This window comes from Hirundo rustica, chromosome 7 (genome assembly GCF_015227805.2).
Source record: "Hirundo rustica isolate bHirRus1 chromosome 7, bHirRus1.pri.v3, whole genome shotgun sequence".
Classification (NCBI taxonomy): Eukaryota; Metazoa; Chordata; class Aves; order Passeriformes; family Hirundinidae; genus Hirundo; species Hirundo rustica.
The window spans coordinates 18799082-18815996 of NC_053456.1; the positions used below are offsets into that span (position 1 = coordinate 18799082).

At 37.2% G+C, this 16915-nt stretch overlaps 1 protein-coding gene and 1 long non-coding RNA gene across 5 annotated transcripts in view; one reads left to right on the plus strand and one right to left on the minus strand.

Annotated features, from left to right (window-relative positions):
* B3GALT1 (beta-1,3-galactosyltransferase 1) overlaps positions 1–16915 on the plus strand; it is a 178864-nt gene that overhangs the window by 130679 nt on the left and 31270 nt on the right. The window lies entirely within an intron of this gene.
* Positions 206–15379, minus strand: LOC120755323 (uncharacterized). 2 transcript variants are annotated; one of them, XR_005701734.2, is made up of 5 exons: positions 15248–15379; positions 10679–10844; positions 4204–4267; positions 2783–2856; positions 206–1773 (listed from the first exon to the last, which is right to left on the minus strand). It is a non-coding gene; the product is annotated as an uncharacterized LOC120755323 (long non-coding RNA). The 2 variants fall into 2 exon arrangements; XR_005701733.2 differs by having other exon boundaries at positions 1272–1773; positions 15159–15315.

Here is a 16915-nt window from a genome sequence, read left to right on the forward strand (position 1 = left end):
GCAATGAATTAACAAAAAAAGGAAGGCTTAGGACCTAGAGGGTGCATTTTCAAAGCTTAAAACAAGAGGTACACTCAATAATCCTTTTAATGAATAATAGGATAAGTATACACACCACTTACAAGTGGATTTCAAAAGGTTCCACATTTAGAATAAACTTAGGAAACAGATGAGATTAAAAAAATTTTAAAGTATTTTTAAAAACCAACCAAGAAAAGGAAACCTTAGCAACACATCAACCAGTGATTACTCCTTTCTATGCATTTACATACAGCATTTTGCCAGTTGCAGTAATTAAATAGTACCCCTTTCCTCTACCCTTCAACTTATAAGGGACTATTCTATATCCCTATCTATTCATGTATAAGCTGCTCAGCAGTACTTTTATGTCTCTGTTGGAATTACTGCTGCTGGAAAGTGGTAATTCTAGGGCAGATTTTATTGTTTTGGCTACTAACATAAAGTTCCTGTCCTGCTGAATCTTCTATTTCTCCTTCCCATGTTGTAAAAAAGCACCCTGATATCTCTATAAAAGATACAACACAGCATAACTCTGTCCTCTGCATTAAAGACAGGATAACGAAATGTAGGATCAGCACTTCCCTGACAGTGCCTCAACATCATCTGGTTGCCAAGGTACAAAATACATTCAAACTTTTGGGGGTTTCATATATGAAAACATCTTTTAGGGAAAATGTCCAAACAAGCATCTGTGGATGAGAGATTTTCTTTGTTTACAGAACAGACACCACGTCATGAGGATCAAACTTATCCACTTCATCTCTCACTGGTAATCAAAAAAACTCTGCATGTTTAGTGGTTCCCTGAGGATTTGCCTTTCTTATCTCTTTAATCTTGACAAAAGGACCATAAAATGTGCCAGGTACAGGCAGCTTTCACAGTTACTAACCTAGACCACCTTATTAGGAAACAAATCAAAACCACAAGTTCAATCCACACAAGCTGTAAAACAGTTTCCATACAAACTTGATTTTGGCCCAAGTAAAGTGACACTAAAGAAAGATTATGTTAAAAAGAAGTCCACAATGCACCAGCTCAGATATAAATGAGCTGATATTCCTTCCAGGTGTATTGTATATTCATCACATCCACATGAACATTTTCAGGCTAAGATGTGTTGAACTACTGTTTTCACTTAGGAGAATATGCATCAGCAATATATGATAAAGTATTTGAAGCAAAGTAATGGAAGCAAAAATTGGATACATGACTAATTCACTTTTTACTTCATCTTGAATCAAATACCACAGTGAAATTGATTCACAGGACTACTGCTGCTGTTAATTTTTAGCAAATAATAATAATTTTTACCACCAGCAGTAAAATATTTCAAAATCCAAACACAAGGAAAACCAAATATGTCCTTACACACATAATAAAAATTCTAGTAAAAACAAAAGAGACGTTGAACCAATTCAACACTGACACTCAAAGACACATTTTAGATGTAGCAATAACTACATCCTTCAACCTTTTCATGGATAAAAGTGCAATTGAATGTTTTTAATTCTATGCAGACAGTTATTTTTTATTCCGGTAAAGTTAGCATAAAAATGGTCTAACAGAACTTGGATCTTTACTTCATTCCATAATTTTCTGTGCATTGCAAAGGCACAAGACCAAAACTTATGAATATTCATGACAGGTATGATATGAACCTTAATCACAGTGTTCTGTTCAAAGTCTCCTACTATGTAAGTTCAAAGCTGAAGTCTAAAGCCTAAGTATTCTGGACACTGCAAGATAGTGATTCTGAAACACAAAAATAAATTGCATTTAGATTAATACCTACCCACTTACCGAACAATCTTGATGAAACACCATCAAAAGATATATCCTCCCCCAGAGTATCAACAAATGTTCCAGGTAAATGAAAAGTGTCTAATTATAAAAAAAATTAAAATTTTGACAATTCCATTTTAACTCTTAGTGCATCTGGTGTAATTCTGAATGCACAGCGTATCTACAGCATCTCTGGATGAAGTAACCAAAGGGCAGAACAATGACAAGCTCACTGAGTTACTCCCACTGAGGCAGCAAACACTGTACAGTAGCCAAGGATGGGCACTGCCATTCACCAACTGTACCCTCAGTTTCAAGCTCCCTTTAATTAAGAATTAAGTAATATGCCGTACACAAACATTGTTTATTCCCAGTTTGCTGCGAGCGTTGTGTTGTTTCAATCACTATTCAAAGCACTGAAGCTACCCATTACTTCAGACCGCATGAGTCCTGCTTGCCATTGTATGGAAATGGCTTAAGCACATATCCCAGGTCTAATATTTCTGAAGAAGAAAACAGAATCTGACATACTAGTTTTAAAGGGATTGAATACAACTATAGAATTAAAATTGCATCAAGGCATGATAGGAAAACATTTCCTGCTATGGTGGCTGAACATGCTGAAGTTGCTGTTGAGACAATTTCATGAGCAATGAGATTAGGAATGGGGAGCATTTAACAATTTTTTTATCTGTCTTGACTTGCCTGATTACCTTGATATAAAAATTTTTGTTTGCTATTTTCTAATTTCAAACTTGCAAAGCTACTTCATGTCTCCACAGAGCCAAAATTCCTGGTTTGAACAGATTGTTAATTGCTCAGAAAAGTGTTGGAAACTTTAAGGTCTGCACAGGCTCCTTGACCCAAAAAGTCAAGTTAATATCACACTAGTCACTAATGGAACAGTGACTCAGAACAAAAGTATTGATTAAAAACACTTGATAGCACTGTGGTTAACCATAATGTATATATGTCCTACCTCAGGGTAGCTTCTGGCAGATGTGTGGTCACGTTTACTGGAAAGGTTTCATTTTTTCAAATTTAGGTGTATTTCTATTTTTTCAAACAGATGAGGAAAAGAGATGAAGGTAATTTCTTTTTAAATCTAAAGGAACACAAACCAACTAGAATTGCTGTAGAATACATTCAGAAGAATGTAATCTGCAAGTCATTTAAATGCATACTAGCCAATACCTGCACTGATATAATCATCATTTCATTTACTTCAGAGCTATGTCAACATTAGGTTTCATTTTACTGCACATGTATGTAGTTAAAAATACCAGGTTTTGTACACATTATTAGAGAAGAGGTCTTTCATTTCATATGTAGTATCGAGGTATTAATTTGAAAACTCTGTTTGTCTAAAGAGAGCACCTGGAGCCGTATATTGTCATTATAATATCATCCCGTAGCACATCTATTGTACTTCCAGCTACATGTTAGTGCATAAGTAGGTCATGCAAATCAGTGGTTCCAAGGATCAAACTTTGCCCACGGCATGAGAGGATTATGTCAGTCGAGGTGTTAAAAGTCAGCCATTATATATCTATTCTATAAAAATGTAAACCACACAGAACTTCAACTTTCTGTGTGTATTTCAGGAGCAACATAGAATGGAGAAGAATAAAACAATAAAGCAAAAGGTACCAACAGAAGTGACTGTATATTTAGGCTACTCAATGGGCTGTAATTTCTGTGTATTACCTACATTTATCAGTCAACAAGTTTGTCTAAATGCACATAGATTAGAAGTTTCAGTACCAAAAAATCTGCACCACTGAACCACAAAGGCATTTGCTTCTTTATCAAAGAATGCAGAAGGTATTTATTATTAGCTGACTTAACAAACATGACAAAGGCATGGTAAAGTTACAGGGTATCTGGCCAAGACCATCCAACTCCATATTACAGGATGGACCATAATTCAAAGGTCTGGAAAAAAGGATGGAGGAGGCAGTATTGTCTGGTGACTGGTTAATAGTATTATCTTTCTATATACCAAATCTGAATATGTACCCATATATCTTTAATCTTAATGAATACAAAATACTTGTAAACTTAGTTTGGCATTTTACTAGTGCAAATATTTCAGCACTGATTCAGCATTCCCCAAATTTGTCACCTCTGTTTTTTCTACAGAACAACTGATGCACAGAACCTTAAGAATTTTAGTAATCCTATTACTAAAAAAGATGTAGCATTCACAGATTCTTAGTATTTTATAATCCCATTCAGGTATATAACTGCTGATTATTTTACTAAAATGAAATTATGGAGTGACAGATACTTTTACAGATAATAAGAATGAATAATCTCTGAATAAGATTTGCAACACATTCAGACTTTGTATTCAGTAATGCTTAGCCTAAAAATAATCAAAAAAATATTAATCCATACCTAGATGTCATTGGGAATTTCAGAGAAGCCTTTGTAGAGCAAAAGCACAATCTGCCTTTTGTACCTGAAATCGCAGGCAGGGATGGAAAAAAATAACACAAGAGTGTATTTTTCATCTTCCTGTGAAAGCACCAGCACATTTAAAACATCACTCATAACAGTAAATCAAAATCTCAGTAATGCTTGTTGAAACTGGCTTTTAAGATAGAGAGCGAACAAAAAGACCTTTTAAAGTAAGTTTTAGGGAATGTATAAATTGTCTGAACACTGCCACAGACAATCAGTTTTAACAGCATATGTCCAACAGCCTAGTATAGTTACTTACTGTTCTGGGAGCCTGCCAAAGAAAGAGATCTATCCAGAAATTATGAAGGGAAAAAAAAACTCAAGAAAAAAAGGGTAGTAACACATAACTTATGTACATCTCTAGCTATTCTAAAGCTTTTCATTCAGCATCCATCATCATAAAATCAGTGTTCCTGACCCATCTTCATTTTAATAGAGAAATAATTTTTCTAAAAAGCTTGGAATTCCCTATTGACAAATGGTACAGTAACACATATACGATTTATCCTACTGTGCAACTTTCCCAAGGAGCATCTGAGAATTATTAATGACATAAACATCACTGAACAACTGAGTGATGTAAGACCACCTAAGTTTTGTAGATAGAGAAGAGCAGAGGCCATAAGCCAAATCAGCAGGAAACCTTACAACACCATTAATATTTCCTGAAATATATTCCTGTTTTAGCTTCTAGGAAATGTTTCACTGGAAGATAATATTTATTAAAGCAGCAGCTATCTTCATTTTTCAGATTATTATTTCTGACAGACACTGGCAACTCTGGTTACCAAGGGTTTGGTTTACTGGTTAATAAAGACCTTTCATGAGACCAGCCTGAGCAGCAGCTATCTGGATCCCTTTTAAATAAAACTGTGTCTGCCCTGAGAAAGTTTAGTATGGCTGTGTGCTAACAAGCAGGATTTTGGTTTAGCCACTAAGAGAAAATCTTCAATACCTCACATCAGCAGGCCATGACACTGCTTTAGATGCTCGACACCAGAACCCACAAACTCAGCGTGGGGCTGGCAGACAACTCTGCTTTAATGGCTCTCACAAGTTGGTCTTCTCTGTTCCTACTCTGCACCTTTGCTCTCCTGACACCACGAAGTGCAGCCTTATGGCTTTTCCTCTGAAGCAGCGAGGTGTGGAAGCGGCTCCTGAGGGCGCAGGCAGCAGGGGCCAGCCAGGCCAGGGCGCAGCGGGACACTGTGGCCAGCAGCTCGGCCATGCTCACAGCCGGGCTGGCCCGCCACCATCGGCGCTCCGCCCTGGCCCAACAGCTCATCAGCATGGGGATTAAGTCTGATCCAGAAGTGTACTTTTGCTTTTCCAAAGTGAAATGCAGTAGAGTGACCCTAAATCCAGGCCTGTCTCCAGTATCACACGATACCACAGTGCCCACCTGGCCAGTTAAAACTCTCACACTCTCCAGAGAGATTTATAGATATGTGAAACCAGGTGAGGAGGAGTTTTGTAGCCCATTGGCTCTGCCGTCTAAGACTGGATAGCTCTAATTTTTACTTTCAGTACTATTTATCTTTTACATTTAGAATAGAAAGGATCCCACGAATACTTAACTTGGAAGGGCTCAAACACAGAGCAGATGTGAGATCTGCAGCTTTCCTCTGGTGCGGTGTCTCCTGTGTTAGACAGACCATGACCACCACTGTGAAGCGCTGAATTCAGGGCATGAACCTGATGATGGCAATTTGGGATGCCACACTGCATAGCAACAGACTGAGGCTTTCTTTTTTGGAAACTGATTACATCCCTTTACTGAATCTACCTGGGCATCAAAGCCAGGACTGCAATTAAGGCTGAGACTGAAGAATCCTCCCAGGTTCTTGGAAAAAGAGAGTTTACCAAGAAATTTTAAAATTTACTTTGATGTACTGTGTAACAGAAATCAGGTGGCCTCTCACAGGACCTAAACATTTAGGACTCTCTTCTTCCTTGTTTTCCTTGGCTTTTTTAATGGACTCTTTTTTTTGTCTTTTTAATTTTTGTCTACATAAATTAGACATTTCCAGGAACAATGGCATGTCAAATTCTAAACTTCTACTTCTTTTGACATAATACTTCTAGTACTGCAACCTGTGTTTTTCCTACTAGACCTGATACCTGATTTACACAACTCTTTGCACGCTTTATAGTAGTCAGTGGCTGCAGTCATCTAAAGACTGCATTGTAAATCTCTGCAACAGCAGGAAAGGCATTGCCAGCAAAAAGCATACAAGAATACTGAAGTGTTAGTTAAAAATAACATTAGTTTCTGGACAGATGCGAGAGAGCTTACTTTCCTATTAATCCATGTAAGCCTACATAACCTCTTAACAATCCAATCTAAAATACACGCATTGTGCATCACTGCATACTCATTTGACAAAAGGTTTGATAACATGCTTCGGGGTTTACTATGGATGACTGAAATTCTAAAGAAACTATGTGCTGCAACAAGCTTACAGAAATGCAGAATTTAAGGTGAGATTTGACAGATGCTCAGGACTTTTCTGAGAGCTTTTATACCACAGGGGATAGTGTAGTGAATATGGGTGGTAAAATGCCTGCTGACTTTAATAAAATCTAAGTCATACAAATGAAGGCTGCATTGAATCTCCAATCCTTACAAGGTGCCAACCCCTCCAGGCACTGTCATTTCCCAGTATTCTCTGCACCTCCAGTTGTAAGAGTCCCATAAAATGAAATGTTTGTATTTTATTTTTCGTAAGTTATGCTTTTGCCAGTCCAGCTACTCAAGTCTACATTAATTCTGCTCTGTTTTTATGTAGCAGATGGTCCAATGGGAGTGACTTCTCAGTCTGCCTAATGTCTCCCCTTAAACCAAAGGTTTTTATAATTGTGCAGTATCACACCCTTTAGACGCCAAGCAGACTGAATAGAGGCACACCTCTCTAAAGTGGTAAAACATCTCAATAAATGAAAGAAATTACTGCGAACTTCCAGGGAACAGCAGACATTTTCCATCTGTTCAAAGTACTACTGTTGCTATTTATAGAAGCTACGTTGACGTTAAGGACTTCTCAAGGCTGATACAGTCCAGTTTAGCAGAAGGATGTGCACTTTAGGCAGAGCTTGGAATCTGGCCCTAAGTTACAATAAAGCTGAAATGAATCAAAGCTTCGCAATTTATATTTAACAGAACAATGACAAGTTGCAATATTAATACTAATAAATTTTGCAATATTTATAAAAATAATAAAAAATATCTTAAAATCACATTAGTTTCGACAACTACCAAAAGACAAAAATCACAGACATCTCTATGCTATCTCTGCATCTCTTATTCTCCCTGACTAACATAAGTAATATGAATTGTAAAGTACCTGGCTGAATGCAGCAATATTTCCTTTTTGCCATGACTATCCAGTGTTAAAGCTGAATATAAAACATTTCATTACTTTAACACTTACTTTAGGCCTCAAAAACCAGTGCATTTAAAATAAACTTTCGCTGAAAGTTTTATTCCATGTCTCAGCAGTAACAAAGTCTATTACAATAACATGCATGAGATCTAGACGTTCAGCAGAAAGATGATTGTATCTTTTATATCCACAGCAGGGAGATTTCTATTTCCTCTTCTGTCAGGGTGATTTATTCAATAAATGGAGAAAACATAAATTTTAAAATGCATTGATTTTTTTTTTTTTTTTCCCTGCATCTCAAGAACAGCAGAAATCTCAGGAAATTAAGAAAATTAACTCCACCATAAATATTACAACACCAGGCATTTTGGAACAATGAACTGAATCTCTTGAATAAAGAATATTGCAAAACCTTCCATACTTTTGTTTTTATCCATCTTCCTTTCACAGAGAAGTTTATGAATTGTTCAGTATAGACAAGGATTCATGCAGTTTATGTCCAAAGACAAGCTCAAACTACTTTTGGTACATTAATTAGCAGAAAAAAATTATCTACTGGAAATTTTAGAAGCTGAAGTTTAAGCAGAAGGGGTTTGAAAGAATGAAGTATCAGGTATAAAGAAGGAAAAAGGTTAAAAAAATAATCAGGTCATTCTCTGTATTATGCTTGTTCATAAGCCATAGTGAACAGTACAAGCAGTAGCACCAACAGTACAGGTTCTATCTATAAGGGTCGACATCCATGAATTCAGAGCCAAATTCTTTGGTTATCATTTCCATCTGGCACCTTATCTGAATCATTTTCTCAATCTCTTGAATATATTTCCCTAAATTATAACAGGAAGAGTGGAAGTAAGGTAAAATTTAGTATGAAATCTTACATTTTCCCTAGAATTTTAGTGGTCTTAATTTCAGAAAATGCAATTGCAGCAGGAAAGGAACAGAAAAGGAAAATGGAGTTTAGTCTCTGGCAGTTTTATAGAGCCACTGGTACTGTGGTGACTAATACTGACACTGAATACTTTCAGGAGGTTCTCATTCACTGTAAATTTTTGCAGCAATACTGCAAAACAGCAAACAGTGACAGGAGAGGTCACAGGAACTACATGCTCTCTAACGAAGTTTTGTTTCATGGTATAAACTCAGAAAATCTAGCAAAGCAAAACTCACATAAAAGACTATAAGCACTAACTCTCACATTTGTTACCTTCTGAATTGTATTTTTTTAAAAAAGAGACTTTTTTAAACTTTTCCTGACAGCATCAGGAAAAATGACACTGTAATGAAATCCATAACAGACTGTGAGCAGATGTCATGACGAGATGAGAACAGAGCCTTACAACAAAGCAAAGTGACCACAAACAGTGATAGCTTGTGAAGATGAACTAAGCATCACTAAGAACAAAGAACAATGAAAGCATGAAATTGTTCTATTTTTTCATCCAAATTTCTCACTTGCTTCATTCAAAGCCCCTTCTAATAAGCTAGTAATTACGAACATTTAATTATACAATTTAGGATGAAGACAATCAGGATAATAAAATCACAAGGCCACGCTTAGATGATGTAGGTTCTACTAACATGGGATGTATTTACTTGCTGATTTTAAACAGAGCTCTTTTTGCATTACCCTAAACCAATGTGGATTTAAGATCTCCATAACCACATTTAGCAAGGCACCACTGTGTGCAAAGCAATAAAAGCAGTTATTCAGTAGGGTTTACGAAGCATAGAGAGTCACATCTGGTTGATTTTTTTTATTTGGTGTTTAGGTCAACTTTTAAATGCACATTCTCTACATTGTTTGAAAGGCTAGCATATGTCCTCAATTTTCCCCTCTCTACATTTATATGTGTCTCATAATCTATGCCCAGTGTTTCTGTGAAGATAAACAGGATGTGTAAATTCAGTTGTCTTCCATCGGCTGTATTTATTCTTGGTCATCAAAGAAGAGGATTCTAATCCTTCCAACTAACAGCTCAATACTCGTCTCCCATTATCATTTATTATTACATGCAGGCAATGAACATGTGTGTTTAGATACTGAGCTTAGGCATGATCCTATAAGCTATAAATACATTCTGGGGAGCTGTTAAAAGGAAATCAGAAAGGTGCATTACCCAATAAAGTGAGATCATAAAACCATACACTTTAGTCACTTCAAAGAAATTAATGCATTTCCCCAGACTCCTTTTGTAAAATCCGAATCATCCAAATAAATGACCTGTGAAATAAGCCTCTATCTAAATTAGTCTATAACCTTAAAGTCTTTCCCTCACCAAAATCTCTCACGTCTTTAACGCAACCACATTCCTCCCAGAAAGCAATCTCTAAGTATCACAGGTTCACTCCTCAAGGAACATATCACAAAGAAACAGTACAATTTCCCCTCTATTTACTTTAGGTTTAGGAAAAACATCACAGGAATGTCCGAAGCACCATTAGACTATAGGGAACTGGTTACTGCAAAATGCTGCAGTCTAATGCTGCAAGCATCCTCTCAAAAACATGTTTCTCCTACCCAGTGTGTAACTCCTGAATTGGCTTATCCCAAAACTTATCACAAGCTATGAGACTGCAGTCAGTATCCATAATAACTTGCACCACTAAAGGCCTTGTGTTCAGTGTGGAAAACATGAAGTGGAAGAAAGCACCACCTGTACACTACTCCTCATATGCCATTTCTTTATATTGTTATTATATTACATATAATATGATTATAATATGGTATGTATTTATATCACATACTGTTATTACAGATACACATTTAACTACTCATAAAAAATTCTTCTGTAGTTTAAGTGGAGAGGAACCCACACAGAGCTGAAATACATAACTGAAAGAAGAGCATTTTGATTTTGCACCACAGACATAAGTCACTTGCTAATTGGATTCTTACATTTGGACATCAGCCTTTAATCTCATGCCTCATTGCCCACAAAACAGTTGCATTTATTCTTGGCTTCCTAATTGTGAGATATATATAGATATATATGATAGTATAACAGTCATTCATTCAGACTCACCCGATGCTTTAGATTTTCCCATTTGAAGTGGGGCCTGAGGACATGAAAGGTGTTTTGTCTGTGAAGTGACCTCCTCACAGTGTCCTTTAGATGATGTTCACAGAAAAAGTAGGACGTCAGTGATCACTGTGTCCCATTGCTCCAGGTATAATATGGATAAGCAAAGCTACAAAGAGTGGATAATGAGGGGAAAAAAAGTTAACTTCCTTAAATTTTTGCATGATAAATAAACATTTAATGAAATATTTATGCAAGAATCAGAAATTACTAAAATTGATTGGTTTAAAAACCACAGGGTAGAATCCCACAAGGAAAGACACCCATAGATGCACCCACAAGCCAGCACAGTTCCAAATTGTCCAAGCAAATCCAAATCCATTTCAAGCTGTTGTCAAGCATCAATGCAAGATCCACTTACGTAATGGTCCTTTACAAAAAATCGCCACATTTTTATGTGAAATAATATATATTTTTATATATATTTGAAATAATATATATACTAAATAACAGATATGTCTATAGTATAGGTTATAATAGTATTTTTTATTATTATTTTCATCTCAAATTTAGTTGAAGACTTCCAAATAAAGACAAACAAAACCCCCAACCTCATTTGACTTCAGCAACTGCTAAATTACTGGTATATTGTAAAATTGTTCAAGTTTATAAGGGATCTTTCAGAGACCTAACAAATAAATTAGATAATTAGAAAAGAGCATATGGAAATCCTCACCAAAAATAAGAAAAATCAACTGCCAAAGGATTAAGAGTAGCAGAATCACCCCTGTACTCAACAGAAAATTTATAACCAATGCAAAAAATGCATTCAATACTCTGTTCAGTTTCTAAGGGTTACAGTAATTGATTAGTTTTTCAATTCACATTTTCTGAATTCCTTCCAGAATTTTTTCACTTTTAATACTAATTAGGAGATAACTACGTAAAAGTTTAGCGTCCAATATCATGTTTATTACCCCACTTTTTTCCCTGAAATTTCTCCAAAAAAGTACCAATTCCTTATTTCAGAGTCTAAATCACCTTTTTTGATTTTCTCCCATCTACTTAGCATTTTCTTTTTAGAATATTCAGGTACTTGTTGACACAAACAGAAGAAAAATTTCGAAGGTGAATGTATGAGAATTCACAGAAATAAAATGGTAAATTTGGACGCACAGACAACACAAATTTATCCAGTGATTAAAATAAAGCATTACTCTTGCTTATCCAAACAGGCACAAGTAAGTCGCGCTACACAGTTTTTTTTAAATTGCAGTTCTTCTTTGAGATGAAAACTCAGAAGATATTTTGGCAAATAAACATGAACACCTAAGAAATCATGACCTAAATATTGATATTGCACAAGCAGAAAAAAGACTACATCAATCAGATAAATTATTCATTCCAGGTGTTAGAGGAACAACTAGGATGATACATATCCAGGAATTTCACTTTATTAATTTTTAGGCAAACTGAAATGTCCAGTTTTAGCATTTATATGTAAATCCATGTATTACTATGTATCTTTACAAGTTTAGAAATAGTCACCACTACTAAAAAGGAAGAATTTGCTAGCAGTTAGCACATCAAAATTAACAAGATAACAGGGAGCAAACCCATTAATAATTTAGCGAATAATATATTGCTAAATATTAACTTTTACATGGCATCCATCTCTCTTTAAAAAATGTGATATGGAAGCAAAAGTGCCTATCCTTGGTTCTGCAGTCCCTGCAGCAAGTCAGTACCTGAATCGGTTTACTTTTGATCTTAAAAGTTCATTTGAGTCACTTCATCTCTACTAGTCATGAGGCTCACAAAATAAATAAAAAGCCACAGAGATCCATTTCAAAAAGGAGGCTGCAGCAATACTGCTGTTCCAGCTAGCTGAAAGCAGTCCCAGGCCTCTTGAGGTATTAGGCAAGCGCACACCACACACACACACACACACACACTCAGAGTCCCCCGAGCCCAGCTGGGGATCGATTGCTCGTTCCCCATGCCGGGCTCACCCTGCCATGCAGAACCCCTGTGCAGGGCAGCTCTGACCGCGGCTCTAGCTCCATCTCACGTGTCCAGCCACAGATTCACTGTGCCAGGGCTGAGCAGCTGAGAAGGTGGGGAGGAAAAGGGAAGGATGCTTTCCTGCGGTAGAGTCACGGGTTGAGGATGGTGCATCATTATTTCAGATTAAGCTGATTTTTCCCTGCCCTAAAGTAGCACTAAGGTCTATCTCCTGACCTGCTCTTCAGCAGCGGCTCTGTCCAGCCCCTGTCCTCAGCCCCGGGCAGCTCTGCAAGAAGGGGAAGACAGCAGTGCCATATAACCAGTACTTAGATAAATCCCTAATCACAGACTTCCATTCAGAGATGATTTTTTTTTAATATAGGAATGCAATCTGAAAATATAAGCCTTCAGATCTCCTCCGTAAATACACAAGAATTTAATGAGGCAACAAAAACTTCACCAGCTGAAGTCCGGTCTCAGAACTCCTACAAGGTTTATAGGATTAAATTCAGTGTCTTTTTAAAGTCTCACTACCATGTAATTCTTTACTTTTAAGCCGCTTTTTCACCATCTTTTGGTCCCAGAAGTTCCCTCTATCCATGCAGATACATTTTTGAAGCCCAGATTAGGTCTCTCATGTTCAATAAAAAGTCTACTTAAATTATTTTTCAGCTTTGTTATAAATTAATATTGTGAAGTCTTTCAATGAACTGAACATATCTCTAGTCTGTTCAAACAAACCCACTCCAATATTAACATTTTAAGGATTTACGTAAAATATTACCAATACACATATTGCACATCCAGTGTTTGTCCCACAATAGCAAAGCAAAACAGAATTTTTTCGATCTTCTGGTATCCCCCTTGCTGTACTGCAAGTCAGAATCGTAGTTCAGTTCCTTCATTCTGTTTTGCGTAACTATCCATAACACTTGCACCATTTATTTTTCAGGATTTTAAGGACAGTCAGGCCTTACTGAAATCTACAATCAACCCCACACCACAACTTGTCTCCCTACGGAAAGGGCTGAATAACTCAAAGGACCCCGAATCTCATTTTCATTCCCAAACTTGCATCACAAATTTGGAAACCATTTCACAAAGTGACTTACTTTATAAACCTCTATAATTTGACTCAGCCCTGTGCGTTGGGGCTCACACTGTGCTGGTGACCAAGCAAAGCCACTCGTGTACCAGCATTTGGCTGGACCCCCCAGAAGGAGCCAGCACCTTCCTGCTCCCTGGCGGTGGCCCGACAGAGCTCCGGAGAGGTGAGAGGAGCAGGCAAAGCTCCCAGCAGATGGGCAGGCAGGGCCTCACCTGTCAGAGACCCTGAGCAGGATGCACACACAGGTTTTTCTGTTCCAGCCATCAGCTGAGCTTTTACTGAGAGCAGCTCTGCACTAGGGAGACATCTGAAGTCAAGGCAACACGACCAAAACTAAAATATCTCCTTCTCCCTCCCCACCATCTCTGAATGTGCCACCAGCCTTTCAAATTATCCCAGAATTTGCTTCCAAGTTCATTTTTTGACAGCCAGGCCACTAATATTTTGTATTTAATCAGAATGGAACCACAGCATTAAATGATTTCTAGTTAACACCACATTCGAACTCTGGTTTTATATCCAGTTCTGTAGGAGCGATATTACACTCTAATCAACATGTTTTAATAGGATTTTATTTTGAATTCACTAATATATCTTATTTGCTTTTATAAACAATGTCCACTTTTTTCTGCCTATATTCTGAGACTTAGATATTTTACTTTAATCCTGTTAAAACAAACAAATCTATAAACATTTAAAGGCTGGTTAAAAAAAGAAAATGTTTCACAGTTCTGGACTGCTAAAACGGCTGTACAGCTATACATCTTCTCTCTATCTCTCAAAAAATTGATTTTTAGAGCTTTGCCATGAGCCTTTGCAGTGCTTAAGACAAATGGATTGTATTACTGATTCCAGCCCTCAGGAACCTTACTTCAAAATAAACCAAAATCAGAACCATTCTTTCCTGCAGGCCCACTAAAAACTTGTGTAGAAAAATAATTAACAGCTTCACAAAAACAAAGTAAGTCTTATGTGACTAGAACAATGTATAGAAAACTGATAGCATGTTTATAATGACTAAATGGAAAATAGAGATAACAGAAAAATACTAATAACCCTCATGAACAAGGACAGTCGTCTCCAAGTAGGAAAAATTAACTAATAAATTATTGTGCAAAGCTGTCATTTTTATGTAGCTGTCAACTGCTTCAATTTCATTTTTTCCACGGTCTGGAAAATGAGGTCAAGATCAGTTTCTGCCAATTAATTCAGAGAAAACTGTTGTAAAAATCACAGACTTTCTGAAAAGCAAGCATTTCCTATGAGTTCATTAATATCCTAGTCAGGAGAAAAAAAAAAAAATCTCAAAGTTAAAATAAAGGGTCACATCACTCAACCATAGCAAACCATCAGTATTTATATACTTACAGAGAGCTCTCTCTATAGGCACACACACATACAAGTATGTTATAGAAGTAATTACCCATAGGTTCAGTGACTTAAATTGTCCCACAAACCTGTGTGGCTCATTAATACGAATGAGCTAATCCTTTACTGTTTTATAGTTGTGCAACCCACGAGCTGGTGCCAGTGTAGCCGCTTCTTCCCTCCCTTGCATTTCCAATCTAGTGCTGTGCGAGCACTCACCCCACCAACAGCACCCAGGCTGCCCTACAGCCGCACCTCCACAAGGAGGGCCCTGGCTCTCTGCCCCACCTCCTGAACACATGAAAGCTGTTTGCACTAATTCGTTCCAGGTGGCTGTGGTCCTCCCACCAGGTCATCAGTGGAGCCTGTAACTCATCCTACATAACCACCCTGCTCACCTGCTACAGCCCCATGACCAATACTAGATGTTTACCAGCATCGGCAAGAGGCACCTGCATCAATTTCTGCCTGCCAAGAGAATCCTACTGGAGGCTTGAACCTGAACACTTGTGGGAAAAGATATAAACATTAGTATGGGAAGGAGAGACATAAAAAGCTTTAATACTTGGTACTATGGGCATAGTAACTGATTTTAGATTTTTGCTTATATCATCAACAATACTCCAGGTTGCTCTTAGTGCATAAAGAATATATTATTCAGTTTCCTCTGCAAAATGCAGCTGAAAGAATGCAACAGCATTCCCTGAAAACTGTAACTTTAAACCATGATTTCCTCAATTTCCATTGTATAAGGAAGATGTGGCTGGTTTTATTGTTCTTGCTTCACCTGTCTTCACCAATTCATATTCATTTAACTAACAAATTCCAACAAATCAGTTCAGGACCCTGACTTTACCAGGGTCTGCTTGCCAGATTTGGCAGCTAGGTAGAGGGATCAGCTAAAAAAGCCAGTGAGAGATTCTGGTGTCATTGAGTACAGTTTCCTAAGAAAGCTGCTCTTCATGAAAACTATAACTGTAGCTGTCTGGCCTGTCTATCAGCCTAGGAATGAATATGGCCTCAGAGAATATAAAGTTTGGCCCTCCACAGCTTAGGCTATTCACGTTTACCTCTAAATTTAGTTTTAACTTGAATCTCTGAGCATCCTGATTTTTTTCAGCTATGTTAGATCAGATTTCCTATCTCTGCTGTAAATGACATTCTGTTTTCATCCAAGCAGGGGTCCCTGAGGTCCTCTTGACCCAATCAATTAGATAACTTATTTTTCTTGTGGCCAAGCTACAAGAAAAAGCTACATTTTCCTTTCATCCATTTAACCAGCCTACATTTAGTCTCTATGAGGTGAAAAGTAGAGCTATAGCTTGGGGCATTTATTTGCTCTAAGAAGTTTTAAAGGAACTAAGTTGCCCACATAAAACTATAGTTCCCTAGTATGCCTTCAGAGAGCTCCACACAGCTTCTGAGAGTGCAGGAGAAAGCATCTGGACCCAAAGGGTGCCATGTTCCACTTTTGCACATGCAAAACCGTATCAATGCTACACACCCACCCACTCACTCACTGGGAGATCCTGCACTCTGGTATTAATAATAGTTACTTATGTAGAGGTGAGTCAGTGCAGTTGATCTGTCAAGTTTTTCTATGCACAATATTTACTACTGCAGAAATATTACACTGATATTTAGAACTAGATTATTTTTTTCCTACATAAAGCTAAACACATAAAGAAAAGGAGATAATTGTGCCTTTCTGTTGAGAATCAACATTAATCCCTGTAACCTTTGACACATCACCAATT